A 21,767-nucleotide genomic window follows, 5' to 3' on the forward strand; every position below is an offset into this window, starting at 1 on the left:
CCTGATGAATATTGTAGTTGTTCCTTTTGTGTAGTGTTTGTCTTTGTCACCCTTTTTTCAAAATCCCCTTTGCCATCCATTCACCGAGACCCCAAACACCCTTCCTCTGGTCTGTGTGATTTTTATTGAGGTGTGACTTATTTCAACACCATAATTGGATTATACACTTCCTGGGGCGGATGTGGTAAAACTGACACCAACTCACTGCACAACCTTCTATTATCTGAGCAATATTCCACACTGGCCCCATTTACCTACCCACGCATCATCCGTCAACATCATCATTCAGGCCTTGTATTGTGTGTTGCGTAAATGCTTAACCTTGTCTAACCACTCTTGACTCTGAGCCCACTTCTCCTGACTGGAAGATTTCATTTCCTAGTTTGGCTTTCATTAAATACTACCTCCTCATTGCTCAGAAGAAGTTGATATTGCTAGTTTTTATTATCATATCAGGTCTTCTTTGTTGTGTGTCAAATACTGTCATCATGGTAGTCTGGTCTCAGTCTGTCTAAATATGATATATTATAACCCACTAACTTTCTGTTTTCTTTCAATCTAGTTGACAATGATGGATAACCCTTAGATTAATCCTGCAGCTGGAGTTCAGATAGGTGGTAGAGGTACCTTGTGTCTTCCCTGTTAGTGTGCTAGCCTGCTACTACTTCCACCATGGCCCTAAGATAAGATGCGACCTTGGACAAATCCTGCAGTAAGAAGACTGAGGTATTAGCCCTCGCTTCATCTATTCAAGTAAGAGAATATCTATGGATTGAAGAAACTTATTTATATAGAAATGTATTTCTAATGAAGAAAATGTTATTTGTGTGTACCTAGATTTTTGTAGGAACAATAGGCAATGGCAATCACACCTAGAGGTCAATATAGGTAGAGAGGGCAGTAGAGCAAGGGTGTAAGTAACTGACACATGTCCTTCTAGCAGGTTTAAAAAAACAGGCTACAATAAAAGACAATAAAACACCAAAATAAAGATTTGAGGCATAAATTAAGTACAATAAATTATCCCCTTTTATTATTTACAAATAGAACACCCATGCTTTCCACCTACAACAGGCCTACCCCTCTCCCCAAACAAATCGCCCCATCCCCAACCAAAGTCCATCAAAGGTTCACAACAAAAGTCTACAACGAAAGCCCAAAAACAAGTCCAAAGTTAAAAAATAACAGTCCAACTGCGATTCCCACCCTCTCCACCCACAACAGGTGTCCCTCCCATCAAAAACAAATGTAAAAAAAGGGTCAAAAGAGGGCATTCTCCATGTGGGTCTGGAGGTCATCAAAGATTGTGTCAATGTGTGCCACTCAGTGGTCCAGGTGCATGAAGTGCTGCAGGATGTGGCACTAGAAATTGTGATCCAAGCGTGAGGGGTGGGCAGAAGTGGTGGAATGTAGACGGCCTGATGCCAGGTGGCAGTGGCACTAATGGTGCCACTAGGAGGCTGGAGGCACTGGCAGCTGGTTGGAAGAGCTTGGACTGGCGGGCATGTTGGCAACTGCCTGGGCTTTGTCCTCCTCCTCCTGTTGAAGAGCCACCAGCTGTGGATATTCATTGTGTATGGCCTCCAGCCTCTGCTGCCACAGCTGCGCTGCTATCTCCTGATGAGTAGAATGTCCACCAGGAGTAGCTACTGCAGGAAAGATAAAGGAAAATGACGAATTATAAACAGTGCTCTGTGTACACAATTTTTAAAAAGTAGAGGGGCACAGTAGCAGTAAATTGTTGGTCTCCTAGGGCCATTGGAATTTGATGTGGTTGATTACAAGTCGCAGGGCCTTTTTTAACCCACACATGACTCACTGTAGTTGACAAATATCAAAAGGGTAAAATTTGAACTGGCATGAATCCGTTATTGAAGAGATGAAACATTAATCATTTGTACATAAATGAGGCCATGCCAAAGGGGATTTTTCATTTTTATGTGGGTGGCTGGGACAGAACTGTGGAAAGAATAAAGGACTGAAGTGCTAGGAGGTGACTGAGTGGGCACTGGGAGGGAAGGGAAACACACTTTGTTTTAATTTTGCAATGCATTGAAAACTTTGTAAATGCTGCATTAACTGAAGCAGATGAACATTGCACAGGCAACGCTATTTTACTGCCGAATTGAACCACGCTGCAGTAACATCATGGTAGCATGGCTGAGTAATGCAGAGGGATGTATGATGATGGGTGGGAGGATCCATACCTGCCTTGTTTAACAACTACAGTGAATTAAGGGAGTAAACAGAAAATTAAAATACTTCCACTTTGAACCAAAACTTTGATAACGATGCAAGCCAAGCGTATAGGTGAGGAGGCACGTTCAAGAAATAAGAGAATTGCCACCCGCTTCATGAGGTTGGAGGATCAAAGCTGATGGGGGAACCATTATGACTGTATCCTCTGAATGTCCTTGGGAAGTAAGTGGATCTCCAGTAGGAGGTATATATCACTACACGAGTGTTCCACAAGTGACAAAACCGCTGTCCACTTGAGGGGGTTGATGAGGCCTTGTACATTGAGGCTCATTATTTTAAGTTCCAGGAAGGTTGGTCAAGGAAGCAGTGCAAGGTGGAGTGGTTGAGGTAAGATGGTGAGGCATATAGTATGGGGGTAGCCTGGTGATATGTTGACTATCTTGGTATGGCCCTGATTGTCGTGAGTAGACCATGTGAAGTAAAGGAATAAAAATTTACAAAAACAATGCCAAAAATATAACATGAAAAGGACTATTATATGGAGACGTCCATTATCGATGGAGGTTTGCATTGTGGGCCGATGTTGGGGGGTTCAATCCGTAAGGCCAATAATGTGAATTATCAGTTGGTTCTCGGCCACCACAGGCCGTGTAAAGCTGGAGGTGAACCGGTCCCGTGAAGATTGCCCGAGGACAGACTGCGAGTGGGGCAAGTGTCATGAGATGGGCCCGTCAGTACCTGAAGCCAGGCTGTACGGCACCACCTGGTGCTCCTGAGCACGCTCCTCCAGCCCAGGATGAATGTGCTTTTGCACTTGCTTGGTTTCTGCCGGGCTGTTGCCCAGGACAGAGACCCATGGGGAGACCTAGGCGTAGATTGAAGAAGAGGTTCATCTAACAGTCCCAGAACATGGAAAGCATCCTTTAGTGTTTTAAGTTGGTGGAGTTGATCCACCAAGTAGAAGACCAGACTTATGGAATGCCCTCAGCCGTAGGTCACCTCCTTGGTGTGCAACAACACATGATAGGTTCAAACTCCCTATGGCTCTGAAGCGTGAGGATTGAAACATCTAGAAAAAGTCTGATGGTGTGGCAGCGGAAGTGGATAAGTTGTTTGGTTCTGGATTTCCTCAGAATGTCCTCCTTGATTTTGAAGTCATGCACACAAGAAAGGACATTCAGCTCTTTGGTGTTGAGGCCCAAGGTATGGCCGACCCAATGTACTCTATCCAGCTGTAAGCCAGCATTTGCCTCCCAGTGTGGCATATATAAGAACAGCACCTGGGTGTATCTGCGAATGTCTGATCCCTCTACGTCCATTTGGAACCTCCTAAGGCAGATGCTGTTTTGTTGAGACCTATTTTCAAAATCCTCTGCTTGGGATCTGAGGTAGTTGTGCTGGTATTGAAGGCAGATGATCTCTTGGTGCAGCATATCCACTTCCACGCCTCTTGTTGTCTCTTTATCCAGGAGGTTGGAGACCCATTCTCTGACAGAGGACAGGTCTTGTCTTAGATCTTGTAGATCTTGAATGTCCTGAGTGAGATCCTTTTTGAGGTCTTGGATATCAGTCTTTAGTGATTCAAAGAGAAAGGTTATGAACACCCGGGTCACTGGGGCCTGGTGAGACTCAGGGACCCCACTGAGTCAGGCTGCCTGCGAGTAACAGGCTGTGTCTCTGGTAGGAGCTGAAGTGGAATGGGTAAACATCTCCCTCATGGATTGGTCTTGCTTATTCTTGGCAGCGGCCATGGCTTGGGGAGGGGGGGGTCAACATGTGGGGCTGAGTTCCTTATTCCCTGGAGGTCTGAGGTTGAAAGGGCCTATTCTTGGGGTGTCCCAGCAGATGATAACTGTTAGATAGCGCTGGTTTGGTACAAGTCAGCAGGCGTCTGTGGGGTACCGAGGATTTCAAGAGCTCTGAAGTGGATAAAAGCTCCTCGGAGGTCCATTAATTGCAGCAAATTTAAGAAAGCCAGACTGTGCAGGCTCCACAAAATAAGGCCCAAATCCTCGGCCCCTTCACTCCACCTGCACCATCATATGTGTGGGACTGAATACTTTATGGCCCGGTGATTGGTGGTGGAAGAGGCCTGTCTTCAGGGCGCTCTCTGCAGAGAAGTGCAAGTAGGCAGCGCTCGCGTGGTTTGGGCCAGCAGGCATCTGCTGGGCAGTGAGGAGTTCAAGCGCCCTAAATGTGGGCAGTAGCTCACCAGAGAGTCATTAGCTGGGGCAGGGTGGAGCAGATCAGTCTTTGTATGGGCCCCGCAAAGCAGGGCCAAGTCCTCTGCCCTCTCAGTCCCCTAGGCGCCATCTGGTGTGCTGTGTGGTCAGGTTAATTCAGTATGCGGGCCTCCCACCAGCAATGGGCCTGTGACGCTGTGCACTGTACACTTACCAAATTGTTTGCTTCTGCTAACTCAGTTTAGACAGCAGACACCTGGAGATCAGCCTGTGGGGCCTCCTGGGTGCTGCCCCTGATCAATGCAACACTGTTGCTAGCAGAGGACTGGCAGGTCATCTGCAAATTCTACCTCCGCCTCCTTGTAAAGACAGCCAAAGGATTCCTGGTTGATAGGGCCCATGCCTTCGCGCATAGCTACAGATGGACAAAGCCTAAGACAAAGCTGTGACACAGCTAGCCTCTATGCAGTTGGGCTAGTCATCAGGAGGCAGCACCTGTGAGGACATCACCCGTGGGCTGGAGGGAGCCTGGATGCTGTCAAGCAGAGCTGGGCCTTCTTCACAGGATGGGCGCAATCTGGGTGTTTCGCACGTCAGGTCTCAGGGACAGGCAGGAAGGCTTCTTGTGTTGCGGATGGAGTAGAGCAGATTATGCTGCTGCCATGTTAGCTGAGGGTGGTGCGCTGCTCTGGGCAGTGCCATAGTCAAATTGGCTGCCGCAATCAAGCTGGGGCCTCTCCCGATGTTCAGGTGTTGTGTTCACCCTCCTGGCTAGTGCAGGTGGTGTCAGCCATGGGTTCGGCGTCCCGCTAGGTATTGCTTTGAAAGGCTTAGGTGGCAGAGGAGTGAAAAGCGCAACTTACTCTGCTGCCATCTTGGCCACGGCCCCTAGAGCCTAATTCATTCAGTCCATCATTTGTTGTTTTTGTATTTCATTTTTAGTAGTAACCATGCAATAGTATGTGTTTGAATAATATTTGGTGCATATCCATTGTGTTTTTCTGCTCTCCCTACTAAAAGAGACTCCTCTCTAATTAAGTAACACCTTCCCTTGGAATTTGATGAATTTTGCTGTTTCCACCATTTTATAGCTGGGTTTTAGAGTACAGCAAATATACATTCAGTTTTTTTATAAAAACAATGACTTAATTTTAACTCACATTCTGGATGTTTTCACTTTGTTTTCATTATAGACTTTTGCTTTTGCTTTACTTTACTTTAGTTTTAGTTGCAGAATTTTGCTTTTGAGATCTGTTTGGTGTTGTGGGCACAATTTACTTTTGTTGTGTTCTGTTGAGAGGAAAAATTGTTAGTTGTCTTGGTTTATTTTTTAATGTAAAATTTAGCTGCTGGGTTGTTTGTTTTATTTTTTAATGTGTTAAAGAGTTATTCTTACTTCAATATTAGTTTTGTTTTTTTGGTTTCCTATACTTTCGAGGTGGTCTTGTTTTTTAATTTTGAGTAATTTGGAGTCTGTTCCTTTCTTTTCTTCTCTTTCTTGTAGAGGATGCACCTGTCATTCGGAAAATAAAATATGTACCATAGTTTATTTTTTTTCTTTAAATATGTTTAGTTATTCATTAATTTTATTGTCTTTAATTGATTGTCAAACTAACTTTGTAGTATGAAGTGGTTTGTTGAAGAGTTGCAGTCTTCTTTTGTCGCTTTCTAATTCAGCAAAGGGTGATGTCCTACTGTAATTATTTTTTTAGGAAGTCTTTTGTTGTTCCTTTTCATGGCCTTTTTATACTGTGCTAATTGGAAAAGCATTTGTATCTGTTAACTGTTTTTATGTTTAATTTGATTGACTGGTTGGGCACTAATTTATTTTTTTTGCACCAATTATGTTAAATGGTAATTTGTGCTTTCATTATTTATACATTTATATTAATTGTATTTGCATAAATTTAGTGTAACAGTGTGTGTTTTATTTAGAGTTATTTCGATTTTCTGGTGTTTGATACTTTGGTTTGCGTGATTGATGTTATGTTTTGTTAGTTTTAATGTGTATACAATATTTTTCTTTATTTTTCTGTTTATGATATTGTTGTAGTCTAGATATTTTTGGCATCAATAATTTTGTGTTTCCTGTTTAAGTATAGGGTTGTGAAATTTGTGTTTTCAATATTTCTTTCATAATATGTGTGTATGTCTATATTGTTTTTATCAATATAGTGCCATACAATCATAAAATCCACCATTAGGGACACCTTATTGGGTGGCGAACTGTTGTGGGGAAAAATGTGGAGCTCTCCCGTAGTTTTCAACTCCATTACATTGTGCTGTAGGCTTAATCCACTAGTGCCTTGCTACACATGATTTTAGAGTGTACAGATCCATTCTAAAGAGAGGTTTTATGTAGTTTTCTTCATGTTGAGCCATATTTTTGGGAAACAAACATTTTTATTGCTTTTCTGTATTACAAATGGGTGCTGATTTACCTTATTTTCTTGAACAGAATGCTTGTACCAAGAAGACTGCTCCACTTATGCCCTTTCCTCCTGAAGGAGCGATTATTAGTAGCAGTGCCATTCTCAATCTAATGTTTCTCTTTTGGGTGCAGAGTTTGAATTTAGTTTCAGAAAAACCTATCTAGTGCTGTGGATTGTCCTTTTGGTGATGAAGAGAACCATGAAGGATATTCTTCTTGCAGCAGACAACAATCGCAGAGTTTTTAGGGAAAGGCTGATATGGTCATATCCGTTAAGGCTAGGAACTGTTCTGGGCTTATTGAAGTTTGATAAGTAGGCCCTTCAGTGACTGTGGCCATAGTATAGATATGGCATCACTAGAGGTGTTGAGGCTTGGATTTTATGGGGGTATGGTTATGGAAAAATCAGTCATCATGTTGAATGCTCTTTTCGTCACTTTTTTGACCTGCCTTCCGTGTGCAAGTTTGAAGTCCACAACAATACCCAAGTATGTTTTGTCTGTCGACGTGGCAAGAGGAGGGACAACCTCTTCAATCTAGACTATTATTTGAGGATATGCTTTCCATTTTCCATATGTTAGAATTTCCGTTTTTGAGGCAATTAATTTCAGATAATTTTGCAGCATCCATTTGTTAATTACCTGTAACCATTTGGTAAGTTCTGATTCAACAATTTCCCGGTCCTTTGGTTTTTCCAGTTTAAGAATAACTTGGGTGTCATCTGCATAGTTTCAACAGGTGTGTTTAAAGAGATTTATAAGCTAAAGGAGTGGGGTCAAGTATACCTTGAATAAGAGAGGTGCAGTTGTTGAGCCTCATGGAACACCCACCTTTTGATGTAATTGTCCTGATCGGTATGGAGTTAGGGAAACAATTTGAGTTTGGTCTCTGTGGTAAGACTGAATCCACTTTAGAGCTGTTTGTTGTATTCCTGTATCCTTCAGTCTTTTAAGGATGAATTGGTGGTCCACAGTGTCAGTTGTATTGGAATGGTTCAGTAAGAGAAGTGAGGCCACTCTGTTGGAGTCTGCTGTGCTCTTGAGGTCATTGCAAATTGTAGCTAATGCTGACACATCTCTTCCAGGTCGGAAACCTCTTTGTTGTTCAGAGGCAACACGCTTCTACCAGGTCAGAAATATTTTTGTTCATCAGATATAGGATTATTTTCAATTAAAAATCTGAGTTCTAAACAAATGCTGCTTTTTCTATTAGTTTACCAAGAAAGGGCCTGCTCAATATAGGTCTCTAATTTGTTGGGTCCTGGTGGGCTAGTCCTTGCTTTTCCAGGATTGATTGGATGTAAGATTAATTAGCTCAGGAACTCTGCAAATGATAGTGACTCCTTGAATATAGCTGCCTCCTAGAGGGCCGCAGAGGTAGCTTCAAGAATGTTTGTGAATATCAAAGATCAAAGGATAGCAGATGATCCATGGATGCTGATTTTTATTGTCATTATTATTATAAGTGCAATGTTTTTTTTTTATTGTTAAAGAGTTATACAAGCACAGTTTTGCATGTGTGTTTTCATCACAACTCAGCCAAGTTCACGCAGCATTGAGGCTGCCTGTCATTCACTGTTCTGAAATGGGCCTCAGGATCTTTGGCTTTTTTATTCAGGTGTTCAGCAGGAGAGTTGCAAAGTTACTGGAAGGGACTGTCAAGATTTAGGGTTCAAATTGGTTTTCTGAAGTCACTGATGATTTTGAATAGTTCTTTATTTGTGGAATGCAGTGCGCTGACTTGCTTTTTTGTGATAGCCTTATAGACTTTTTATTACCTTTGTACCGTGGTTTTTTTTTCTGGACATGTTTTTTCCTCTACTATCATTCTAGAATTTGTATTTGTTTTGTAGACTTATAATTCAATGGACCAATAAGAAGTCTACAAAACAAATACAAATTCTAGAATGATAGTAGATAAATCTACTTTCGAGAATGATTTCCATCCTACTTCTGTGCTGCATGAAGTGAAAATAAGGAAAGTTGGTTTGGCAGGTGGGCATGATAAGCAATACTGTGGTCTTAATGCTTTTGAGGTTCAGTTGACATTGGAAGAAATTCACTAGAAGACATATGCTGGGAATGGCTCTATCCTCCTGATCATTAGGCCAGGCAAGCCATAATAATTTTGGTGATCAAAAGTCCCACATCTCTGTGCCCAGAAGCTCTCTGCTGCCACTCAGAGGAACTATTCAGGCATTAGCAACAGTAGTTGGGCAGTCATGGTGCTGAGAGGTACAACAGAAATTCTGCATCCTTCCGTTTGATTGGGGCACAGGTGATACTAAAGGTGCAGAAAATTCTACAGCATAATGCTCAGGAAACCAATGCTATTCCTCTAAATGACCACACAAACCATATAATCTAATTTATTCTCAGCATCTTGTCATGTCCCCTTCTGTCATATGTGATTGTTGCCTCCTTAGTTGCTGATATGTAAAAATGGTAGTTTCCTCTATGTGAATCATTATGGAGTGTCATTTTGTTTCATTCTTTGCACAGGTCAAGCAGAGTGTCATGTTAGTGTGTTCTATCACCAGGTGCTGCAATGAATGCTGGTACTAGTGAACCTTTCTTTTCATAGAAATACTCAAATTAGTTTGTTACTTTGATAAGATGGTGGTTCCTTTCTTTGTGCTATCTGACACACTGGCTTACCATTGCTTTGAAGGCTTATGTACATTGTCTATTTGGATGTCTTTTAGTTCCACAAACATTGCTGATGAAAGCATCATGCACATCAACAGTGGAACATGGCATATGTTTCCTCCTAACTACAGGTGTCTACCCATTGCATCATTGATATCAAATGCATTTTGTGAACACCCACCCCAGTTGTGTGAATGTAGTTGATTTCTGCATTCAAGAGCCCAATGAAACAGTGAGAGGGACAGAGATAGAGAGAGAGGAGTTGTGGGTGGGAAACTTCTTCATTATGTGCCCAGTGTGTCTTTTTTTAAGTAACTGGATAATGAATATTTCTGGGATTTTTTTGGGATGCAGGCTGTAGGAGCTCTATTATAGATTTCCTACCTGTTTGTGACACAGTAAATGAAAATGCATTTTCAACATGTCATCTCTAGTCCATCTTTTTTTCATATTTTGTACTCCATCCTCACTTTTGAAGGGCAGCAGCACCTCCTGCACAAGGACAAAGGGACAAGCCCTCACCTTTTGAACATAGACAGTGTGTCAGGCTAAGCAAAGGTCAACCTACCAGACACTCTTTATTTTCAGGTCCGACAGCCAAGGAGCTAGACGTGTGCTAAATGCTTAGGCTCCTAGCTGCCTGAGCTGGACTTTGCTGGGCTGAGGATGTCACAACTCCAGCAGGCATGACCTCCTCAGCTTGTCAAAGGTCTCCAAGGCCCTCCCCCTCACTCACACCTCGTCACAGAGTGGGCTGGGTCAAAAGTCTCTCCGACCTCATCCTACTCTGTGACAATTTAGGAGAGGAAGCAGTCTCAACCCTTCTGGCACCTCAGGGGCTTCCCTCCCCGAGAGCTGCAGAAAGTAAGTTTTGTGTTTTAATTGGCTTGTGCATCCGTGCATTTATGTATGAATGTATGTGTATTTGTGAGTGAGTGTTGTGCATAGGTGTGTGCCTGTGTTTGCATGTGAAGGCATGGGTGTACGTGAGGCTGCATGTGTGTGTGTATGGGCCCCCACCCTCTAAGCTGTACTTATCGGCCTCCACTGTTGAAGGGTAGATGCCCTGCTATAAATAGGGTTTTGGTGATATTTACAGTGCTATTGGACACGCGTCCTGTGGGTGTACTTCTGTTCTTAGGTTGTGGTAAAGCAAGTAAGTAATGAGAAGCATTCTTAGTGTGTAGTGCATAAGATGCTAGTAGACAGATATCTCTGTAGCCTGTTTATTGTCAGGATTTAATCAAAGGCTAGCTAGGGAACAAACCTTTGTGCAACAACCTCCAAAAACACCTCAGATACATTTGAGGGGGTCAGAGTTGAAGGCCGTCCACTTAAGCACATTTGGTGCCTGGCAAGTTATTGTGTATTGTTTGGGTCCTTGTCTCACTAAGTTCGACACTGACTTGCAGCCACAACGTTGTTGTTTTGCTCCTGCCCTCGGTTTGTGCTAACTATTGTTACCCTTTGTGCTAATACCTTGCCTAGCTTGGATAAAGACCATTGAGGTGATTGGTCTGACGGGGTCCTCAGTACCGGTTCCTTTCGAGACCCAGGACATTTCTAGGTGCCTACAGGGACTGGTGTAGCTCAGTCAACGGTAGGACCTGGTAAATCATTTTGATCTTTCCATATAACCTCATAGGTCAATGATCCTACATTCCTAAATGCCTTCTCTAACAGTGTTTTGCTATCTGTTAAACTGGGAGACAGGAGGGGCGTTTTGTTTTTTCTCTCCCTTACTTCACCCAAACCCCTTTACCTCTTTGCAGGACTTATTTTCTGAGGTAGTTACTTGCTTCTTGAAACAGGAAGATTGATTGATTAACTTCTGAATCTAATGTTCCGTATTTCTTCAAAGGACAGCAACATTCCTGACAATAGTATTGTTTTTTTTCTATGCTTCTTTGTGACATGCCCAGGCACGCCAACCTCATCTTCATGCCATATCTCTTCAAACAGCTTCTATTAGCATTAATATTCTTCTCTAGGTTCAGTAAATTAATGAAAATTCTTGTATGCTTACAGAGACATTTCTTTTTAGTTTGGTTGGCTGACATGTATATCAATGCATATTACACATTTTATTCTGATGGTGCAGATGTTTGCCTTTCTCCTCTTTAGGATAAAGACTGCCAGGGAAGCATAGCTGTCTGGTTGCAAAGAAATCTTGGGAACATGACGAAAACTTACCTAAGAATGCATTCCGCCCATTATTTACCATTTGCTTTGTGTTTTGACACACATTTACTTGCTTTCTATTCACTGGCTTTATTTGTTTGATCTATCCATCCCTCTCATGAAGCTTAGTCTGTTTACCACCTCTCTGATTAAGTCCTTCTAGTCTCCCATAAGTACTCACTTTTCGGGAACTATGATTTTGTTTTTCATAAAGCACTCAGTGAGAGTGCATGTGTTTTCTAGCTGTCTTCCTCGGGTGCTTCTCTGTCCCAGCCCCAGTGCTCCATGTGGTTTATTTCCTGTGTTCCTCCCTTCCTTTTCCCCCAGCCTCCCCTCTCAGTGTTGCACGTTCTCCCATGCCCACTCCCCACCACAATCTGCTTCCCATTGTTTTCTTCTTAAAAAAGCACTTTTGTGCAAATAGTGCTTTTAGCGCTACTTTTTACGTACCAACCCATTCCAAATTTATACATACAAAGATAAAAAAGCTAAACTCATTTTTCATGTACGAGCATGTATGTTGCTGCATGCCTACAAAATGACACAGCAACTGCGTCATATAAAGTTTTCTTTTTAGCCATCCTGCACAGCAGCAGAGGTACTGTACTTCAAGGATAAAAATTATTGGAAGAGCCAATAGGTCTCATAGGTGAGACTAATTGGCTTTGCCAGGGCTTGTTTTGGCAGTGCTGTTGTGCCTTACCCCTTTCTAATATCGTACTTGTGCTTGGGTCCACAGTTGATTGCACTCACTTCAATTCCAAAACTGTGAATAAATTCTTATTTTTGCACATTGGCCTCCCTCTTGCTGTACATTTTCGTACACAGTATTATGAAGAAGCAAAAATGATTCCATAAAGCATACAGAGTTGTCTGTTGTCACGGCATCATCTTGAAAGAACTGTGCGTGAAACATTTTTGTTTTGAGTGGGTGAGACAGGAGGATCATACGAAATTTATTAAGTGAGGTGTGTGTGCTAATAGCCTCGTATGATTTGCTTTATTGCAAAATCAGCAGAACTTATTTTGTGAAAAACGTAAACGCAGGGGCTCAGAGTTTTCCAATGAGCTTGTCACCAGCACTGCTGTCTAGCCGAATACCAAGGCTGCTTAGTTTTGATTTCGCCTGATTGACACTTTTCCCACCACCTTCCACATCCCCTCTCTGTGGTTCACTCTTGCATCTACTCTCGGCTCTGCTTTCTCCCGTTACAGCTGAAAGCCTATGAGGAATAGTGTACGTCAGTCACCAAAACTGAGTACGGAGCCATCACCTGTATCCAGAGGCCCAACTTAAGCACTGGAAGCAGGTCCAAACGTGTTTGAGTCACTACAAACATTTCTTCAAATAACATTAGTCATTATTTGCAGAAGCCGGAGTTGAAATCTAAAACATACAACCCGTATTCCTCGGTTGCTTAGAGAGGCAAATTTCCCCAAGGACAAGTGGGGCTCCGGCCATGCCGCTCGCACTCACTGCACTCGTAATGAGAACAAGACAAGCGCCAGAGTGAAAATCTGTTCTGGCGTAAAGATCACGTGGTTTGAGTAAGTTAAGTGATTCACGGCCCCATTAAATGTGTTCTAAATCAATCTATATTAGTAGGAGAAAGGTACTTAATGGAGACCCCTCAGACTATGGTTTTGAAACCGAGACCTAATGTAGCAAAGAAAACGGTGGTTTTGAAAACAGGACGCGATTGCGGTGAGCCCATAAGGTTGTGATCCTTCGGGAAAAAAATGCACTATAAATCTTCCTAAAATGTGCATCCAATTAACCTTCCCATAAGGGCCACTTTAAACAAAAAAATATACTTTGTGGTCAGGTTGCGTTCTCAGTTTATTGTTTTTTTTTCTTTTTTAACTAGATTTTTGTTAGCGTGTGCCTAGCACCACATATCCTGTGTGCGAATATTCGAGGCAAAGACATACGGCTGTTTAAATGAGGGCGCAGTTGAAGGTAATGAGGTCCATGACACTAGGGACCCAGAGTTGTCAATGAGGGTAGACAAAGGCTGGCGCTGCAAAGTCAAACTAGTCCTCGAGCACCCCTCGCATTTCCCTGGTTTTGGGGATGGATGGTGAGGAAGGGGGATCGACAGGAACAGAAAGTAAACAAGGCCCTAGCAAACCTCTCTGCTTTCTGTAGTTTGCTCGTGAGAGCGCATAACTTGGCTGTGCGCTGTAGAAGGTGTTATGTTCGCGGCAATGACAGCTCCAATTGGGAGGGGGATCCTCCCCCGTCCAGGCCGCTATTATCCCTGCGAGGGGAGTAAAAATAGGATGCCCCTGACATAAGGGGGACGGAAATAAAAGGGGACAGCGAGGTTTCGCGCCAGTCCAAAACCGATACCTGAGTGCCGGCTCATTACTTTACAAGTGTTTCCCGCGTAACCAATACAGCGGGGAAACACAACAAACTGGCGACGAGGGTTAGTGGCCCCACCCTCTCTGCAGCGCAGTGTCGTGGTCATTCTGTCTCCTGAGCCGACGCGCTGCAGCGTTCCTGTCAGGCACAGCGGGGTGCCGTTTTCTCCTGTCAGGCACAGCGGGGTGCCGTTTTCTCCTGTCGGCTGGAGGGGAGGGTTTCCCTGGCTGCTTTTCTGCAGACGGTGCTCAGCGCGCGTCCCTGAGAGCGTGCTGCCCGTGCCCCCATTGGGCTCTTCGTGCTAAGAGGAGGCCCGTTTCTTTCTCCTGGGGCCTGCAACATGCCTACCACGTGGAGTGCAGTGCCTGGGGCTGGTTTTGGCCTGAAGAGTTCCTGGTCATGTAGGGAGGCTCAGGCTGTGTTGCTCATACCTCATCAGCCCCCAAAAGTGGTCAATAAGTCCAGTGACGGCTGCAACGTTGGTGGTGGCTTCCAAGGACACTCTCTTGCCCACACCACCCACTACTTGCTCTGCTGGGGACTGCCAGGGTGGCCCCTGCACATCGTTGGTGGCGCACAAGACCGTTTTCACAGGTAAGCGACTGTGAGGTGTGGGACAAGTCACCAGGAAGTGTGTGGTCGTTGCCGGTGGTGCACGATGGTGTCCATACCAACATTAGAACCCTTCATAAGCAATGGCCCACTGTTGGCCCAGACAGCGAAGTGGAAAGAATGAGTGGAGAGTCTGGAAATGTACCTCGCAGCTGTCGCCCTGGACAATGATCGACGCCGTCCGATGCTCTTACATCTGGGAGGGGCAGCCATACACAAGATCAGTAAGTCCATCACAGAAGAAGGACCCCCTTTCACGTACCAGTCACTGAAGCGAGCATTCACAACCCATTTTGAGCCGTTAGCCAACCCAGATTATGAAAGGTTCCTCCTACGTCAGGCTTGACAACTCCCGGAGGAATCGGTAGACACATTCTACGCAAGACTGCAGGAACTGGGAAGCACGGCACCCTACCAGATGCCGAGGATGAAATTTGGGCCCAGTTCATACAAGGCTGTAACTCTGTCAAACTTCGGGAGAACATCTTAAAAGTCCTGTGAATGTCAATGGCAAGCACGCTGGGGAGATCCAAGGAGCTATCAAAGGCTAGAGCAGCTCAAATGGAGGCAGCCCTGCAAAAACAAATCAAGACAGAACCCGTGATGTGAGCCCGGTGGGACTGGGTGGCATTCTATTGCAACGTGGTGAACAAGGTGAGTGGACCCCGGTGGCCTATGCTATCCGAGCCCTAACGGAGACTGAACAAAGATACTCCAACATCAAAAAGGAGGCAATAGCCGTTCACTGGGGCTGTTGCAATTTCCACCTCTATCTATACAGCCAGCCATTCACAGTGGTGACAGACCACAAACCCCTTGTTCCACTTTTCAACAGGTCCACATCCACTTCTCCTCCCAGGATAGAGAGTGGATCCTCCAACTACAGGACTATCAGTTCACGGTAATCTATCGCCCAGGGTCCAAAATCCAGCAGATTACCTATTGAGACATGTCAGGCCGGTGTCAGCACAAGAGGAGGATGGGGCCGAAGCCGTGGAAGAATGTGTTCGGCTGGTGGTCGAGCGCTCCAGACCATTGCCAGTGTCCATGCAGGAATTCATGGAGGCAGCCCAAGACGATGAGTGCATCCAACTTGCCATAAGAGCTGTTCACACAGGGAGGTGGCATGAAATGACCCACAACCTAGCTAGACACACTTTGGCTGCCCTGCATCAGGTCCGGCATGAGCTCTCGGTATCACCAGAGGGGTGTCTGCTCCGTGGACTGAGGTTGGTGGTTCCCTGATCCCTGCAATCCCGCATAGTGGATTTGGCCCATGCTGCTCATCAAGGAGTAGTCAAGACAAATGCCAGACTTCGGTGTAAAGTATGGTTCCCTGGATTGGATCACCATGTTGAGAGAGTGGTGCGCATGTGTCACACCTGCCAGATTATGGGTCCATCCGAGCCTCCAGCCCTGATAATCACGGAGCCAATCCCCTCCAAACCATGGAAGCGGGCCAGTGCTGACCTAGGGAGTTTGCCTGATGGCCGTCACATGCTGTTGGTCATTGATGACTTTTCCAAATATCCGGAAGTGGAAATACTGGACACGACTATGGCTGGACAGGTCATCACTCGTTTGGAAATGGTTATGGCCACTCATGATCTCATTCATGAGCTAAGAACGGACAATGGTCTTGTCAACACCAGGGCAGTGCGCGCTCTATTGGCGACTAGAATGCAAAAACCCAGCACTCTCAAAACAACGTAATTTATGCATTGTGCTGATATGTTGTTGTTTAACCTTTTGCATTGCAGAGTTCAATCCTGAAGACTTATTTTTAATGTGCTTACAAATGCTGTTCATTTGCAATGTATTGCTGCAGGCTTTCTGAGTGTGTTAGGGTGTGGTCCGTTTATAGGGCCTTCTGGAGACTTCCCTGCAACATGCCTGGGTGTGGTTGTGGGCTGGGCCAAGACTCTATAAAAAGGAGCCAGCCCAGCTCCAAGTGCTCACTATTCAGAGGTCCCGGTGCAGAGCAGCAGCTACTTCCTGAGCTCCTGTCCCAGTGGCCTATTTGATCTTCCAGACATCTGACTTTCATTCTTTATTTGGAGATCCTTGTCATGGGCGGTAAGAAGGTGGTTGGGCTGGCCTCCCGATGCCGTTATCGAGAACTCTCATGTTCTTGGGCCTAATTCTTTTATGATTTGACAGAGTACTTTGCGCGTGTGAAATATGCGCTTGAGTGTTTGTGTCATTTGCAGGGTGACTTACGAATCGGCAGGATGCGCGATTCGTTTCATGATAATTTAATCTTGTTATTCATTGCACGCTACCATTTCTTGACATTTGCATGGTGGCTTAAGAATCGGCAAGACGCGCGATTCGTTTTATGGTGTTTTAACTTTGTTGTTCATTGCTCGCTACCATTTCTTGACATTTACATGGTGGCTTAAGAATAGGCAAAAGGCGCGCAATTCGTTTAATTGTACTTTGATCTTGTTATTCATTGTGAGCTGTTATTTCTTGGCATTTACATCGTGGTTTACGAATCGGCAAGACGCGCGATTCGTTTAATGATGATTTGACTTTGATATTCATTGTGTACTACCATTTCTTGGCATTTTACATGGTGACACTCGAATCGGCAAGACGCATGATTTTCTCCTCGAGTTTAATTCATGTTGTTTATTGTGTGCCACTATTCTAAGATATTTATCATGTAATATTCGAGTTGACAAGTTATGTGATTTGTTTCCTGAATCCATATTGTGTTATTCATGGTGCACAATCCTTTTATGGTGTTTAATATATATATATATATAAATCTACAATATGCGCAATTTGTGTTGAAACATTTTAAGAGTACACAGAAGATCAGAGTTTCTAGATACAATATTGTATGGTCCTAGTATGCATTCTCAAAAAAGGATTTATATGACTGGTTTAAAATTTAGTCAGAATGTTTTTCTGATTCTCATGTAAAGGAAAGTACTTGAATAAGAAAGTTTTCATTTAATCCATCTTGATTCCCTTACAGGTATCCGGCTATCTTGAAACTTAGTCATTTTAAACTTAATTCTTAGATTGTTCATGTTTTCAGAATGACTATGCTTAGAATCATAGTCTAGTATTGATTTCAGGAGATATAATTTTCATATTGTGTGTTCTAACCTTTTTCTTACTACAGGTCTCCTTCCCAGCTGTTTCCCTTCCTAATCCCATCTTCCCCTCTTGAACTCTCTTAGCCTCTGTGATTTATCTATCAGAGTCTTGGAGGTGTTCAGTGGTGGACGTGTTGGGAACGTGCGCAGACCCCGAGGATCTGGTGACTCTGACAGGTCTGCCCTTTTCTAGTCAGGTGTTCGCGGACTACCTCACGAGGCAGTGGGTTGTCCACAGAAAAATCTCGCCTTGCTGGCCGCAGACCAATGGTGAAGCTGAGTGCTCCATGCAGACCTTGAATAAAGTACTGAGAATAGTGGTGGCCAATGCCCAGAATCTTGACTGTGCTTTATATGTGTTCCTAAGGGAATACAGGCTCACCCTGCATACCACCACCAGGATGGCACCTAGTGCTCTGTGCATGAATAGACCAGTAGGAGACACCATTATACAGTGTGAGGTACCCACAACCCTGCAGGAGCAGGCCAGTTAAAGACTGTACCAACGCAAGTCTGCCAATGACCGATTGTCATGGAGGAGGCAAGCAAAATCTGCACCTCTGCATGTGGACGACCAGGTGTTGGTTCGAAACAGACATCCCGGGGGAAGTTAAGACTCCCGTTTGAGATGACGCGATCGACTGGGGTGAGGCTAAAAGGTACCCTGGTCACTGCTCAGAAGGGCCAGGAATCGGTGACCCGAAATATATCGTTCTTCAAATGATATCGATCTGACACTGCTGCTACTGATGTTTTGCCACCACCCACTGATGTTGTTGGCGGGGAGTCAGAGGCCAGTCGCCTCGACACCTCGGAGCGGGATGTCCATACACCTTGTTGAGTGTGTGTAGAAAAACAAGAGGTCCCCCACGGAGCCACACCGGAAGGATGTGAAGGTGATGGTCTGGCAGAAACATTGGAGCCAGGTAGTATGCCCGAGTGTGTGGTGAGTACTGCCCCCAGGGCTGGGTCCGAGAGATACCATCTCCATCCTAGGCCGTTACCGTCCAGTAAGCTGCAGGACTTCCCGGTGACCTGATGAGATGGTGGGCGGAGATGCCAAGGAAACAGTGTTTTGATGTGCTGGACTTTGAGTTGATATTTCCATTCAGTGATGAAAAATGTGTTGGGTATTCATATTGTTTTGTTAAAAAAAATCTTTATTCGATTGTGTATCTCACAATCATAAAAGCAGGTGATAAATACGGATAACACCAATGTGTAAACACATGAAATAAATAAATAAAATAGATCAAAGCATACAACAATTAATACCATATGATAAAATTCGCTACAAAAAGCCAAGTTCATATATAATTCTATAAAAACGTATAAGATCAATAAAACAATATGTTTAGAAACAAGAACTATTAAACCTGACTAAAAAAATATCATAATAGGAGGCCTCCCTGATTTACCTAATAATGTGATCTAGCCTTAATTACAGCACATAAATATAGAGCTAATCAATTGCAGATCATAATTATGGAAGAGACTGCAAATAGATAAAAGCTGGGTGACATTGTTTAAAGGGAATAGAATTTAGAAGTGGAATCACAAACACTTTCCTTAATTCAGAATAAAATTTGCGAAAGAAAACTATATGCATTGTACTTTTGCTGTAGCAGAAGATTCCTCCTTACACTAGCTTTCTGTGACTCAATGGCCCACCTCGAGTCAGCCAGGTAGGTAAGACAGATGTTTTTTAGACCTTTCCTAGAAAATGTTTCCAACTTGTCTGGAGTAAAGTATAACTCAAGGTGGCCCGAATCCGTGAGAAAATTCTTTATATAGTTCAGCCATGGAATTGTCAGTGAATAAGTTAATAATTGAGCGTCTTCAATGATAGCCCTATTCAGCTTAGCAGAGTCAGAAGTCCATACTTTGTGCCAAAGTAAAATTAGTTGCGTGCTTATTAAATCTGTAACATATGTTGCCCCTATTTCTGTATGACACACCAAAGTTGAAGTAGATTTTGGCACACTTAGGATGGGCCTTAAAAAATCATTTTCGGCTAGCTGTAGGGCATTGCATTTTCTGAATCCCCAAAGGCCTGCCCCATACGATGCAACTGAAACACATTTTGCATTATAAATTGCCATCATGTCTTTAGAGGTAGCCCTACCAACCTTCTTGGAATTTTTTTTTGTGGCCTTGATAGTTTTCATAAATAATAAATTCCTAGACCAAATGGCTTGCAACCAAGTACCTTTATTATTAAACATGATTCCTAAATAGGAGAAAATTTCTGTGTCATCTAATTTGACAACTTTTAGCGCAACGTGAACTTTTTTTACAGGTTTTGTGCCACAGGTCATTAGAAAGGTTTTGGAATGATTAATTCTAAGACCGAGGTCTTCCATATAGTTATCAAAAGTTGTTAACAATCACTGTAAAGCTACTGGGGTACGTACCATTTAAACGTCATCGTCCGCATACATAAGTGCTGGAATCTTTTGGGGACCAACTTGTGGAAGATCTCTGCAAGCAGTAGATAGAACATCCTCTAATTTATTAATGTATAAGGCGAACAATAAGGGGGCTAAAACACATCCTTGACGTACCCCCCGCTTTATGGGAAAGGCAGAGGTACATTCCCCCTGAGACTTATAACGCACCCTAGCACTGGCTCCTGAATATAGTTCCCTGATGAAGTGAACTATTGTGATATCTACCCCCATATCCAGTAAAATGGACCAAAGTTTACTGTGGATTACACAGTCAAATGCTGAAGTCAGGTCCACAAATACAAGGTATAAGGCTCCTGACTTGGCCTTGGTATATTTGCCAATTATAATATCTAAATTCAGGGCCTGTTCCACCGTCCCTATCCCAGCCCTGAAGCCATATTGCAGATCCAAAAGGGTATTATTAACTTCCGTCCATTCCCGCAGCCTATTTAGTACAATGCGTCCAGCAATCTTTGCAAGACTATCAAGCAATGAGATTGGTCGGCATCAAGCTGGATTTTGGCGATCTCCTTTTTTAAATATTGGGACAATAATGGACTCATCCCAAGTTGAAATAAAGGCTGTGTCACAACAGGCTTGTAAGACCTGTTTCAATAATGGGCCCCATAGTAGGACATCTGACTTCTAAATGTCGATTGGGACTCCATCTGGGCCTGGTGCTTTCCCACTCTTACTAGTGTTGATAGCATCAATAACCTCATTTAAACTAAATGATGGCGTAATAGGGTAGGAGTCTAACCTATGGCCGTTTAAATCTAGGGCTAGGTTTTCGGAGGAATATATTCTGGAAAAATGAGTAACCCACTCCTCTTCTGTGATGGCTATTTCAATAGTTGGTGGCGTTCCATCACACAAGAGGGGGGAGTTCACTATCCTCCAGAATTTGACGTTGTCATTCTGAAGACTTGCGTCATGAAGAGAATGCCATGCCTCATTTTTTACATTCTGTTTCCTATTTTTTATGGCCTTTTTATACTCTTTCCTAAAAAAAGTGATTTCACATTTGTCAGGGTTTTGGCTATGTAGGTGCTGTTTGAGTCTCTTATGGGCCTGTGTACATTCACTATCAAACCACCCTTTGTCTCCCCGTAATCTAGTTTTCACCATACTTGCTGTAAGAGACTGTTTTATTCCAGTAGTGATTGTGGTGAATGCTTTAATACACTCCTGTGATCTGGTATTATCTGAAAGACAAGTTTCACGCTCATTAGAGTATTTACTCAACAGTTGTTTCATAAAGCCTATAGGTTCAATCTGAGACCACCGAATAGTGTAACCATTCCTTGCGCCAAGTTCGATATTCACTACCTTCTCTACTGGACCCCTCTATTTATAGCTTGAGGCAGTACAAGGCTTAAACTTTGAGGATAGTGGTCACTGAACACAATATCATGAATTTGATACTCAGATGTGCAAAAAGCAAAATTGTTAGAAACTAGTATAAAATTGATTATTGTTTTAGCACACCTGCCATTAAAAGTAGGTTTTAGCTGTGAGTTGCCATCACTTAGAGTGTTGCAGAAAAAAAGGTCAAATTTGAATAAGACGTCATTCAACAAATTAC

The sequence above is a fragment of the Pleurodeles waltl genome, chromosome 7 (genome assembly GCF_031143425.1).
Source record: "Pleurodeles waltl isolate 20211129_DDA chromosome 7, aPleWal1.hap1.20221129, whole genome shotgun sequence".
Classification (NCBI taxonomy): Eukaryota; Metazoa; Chordata; class Amphibia; order Caudata; family Salamandridae; genus Pleurodeles; species Pleurodeles waltl.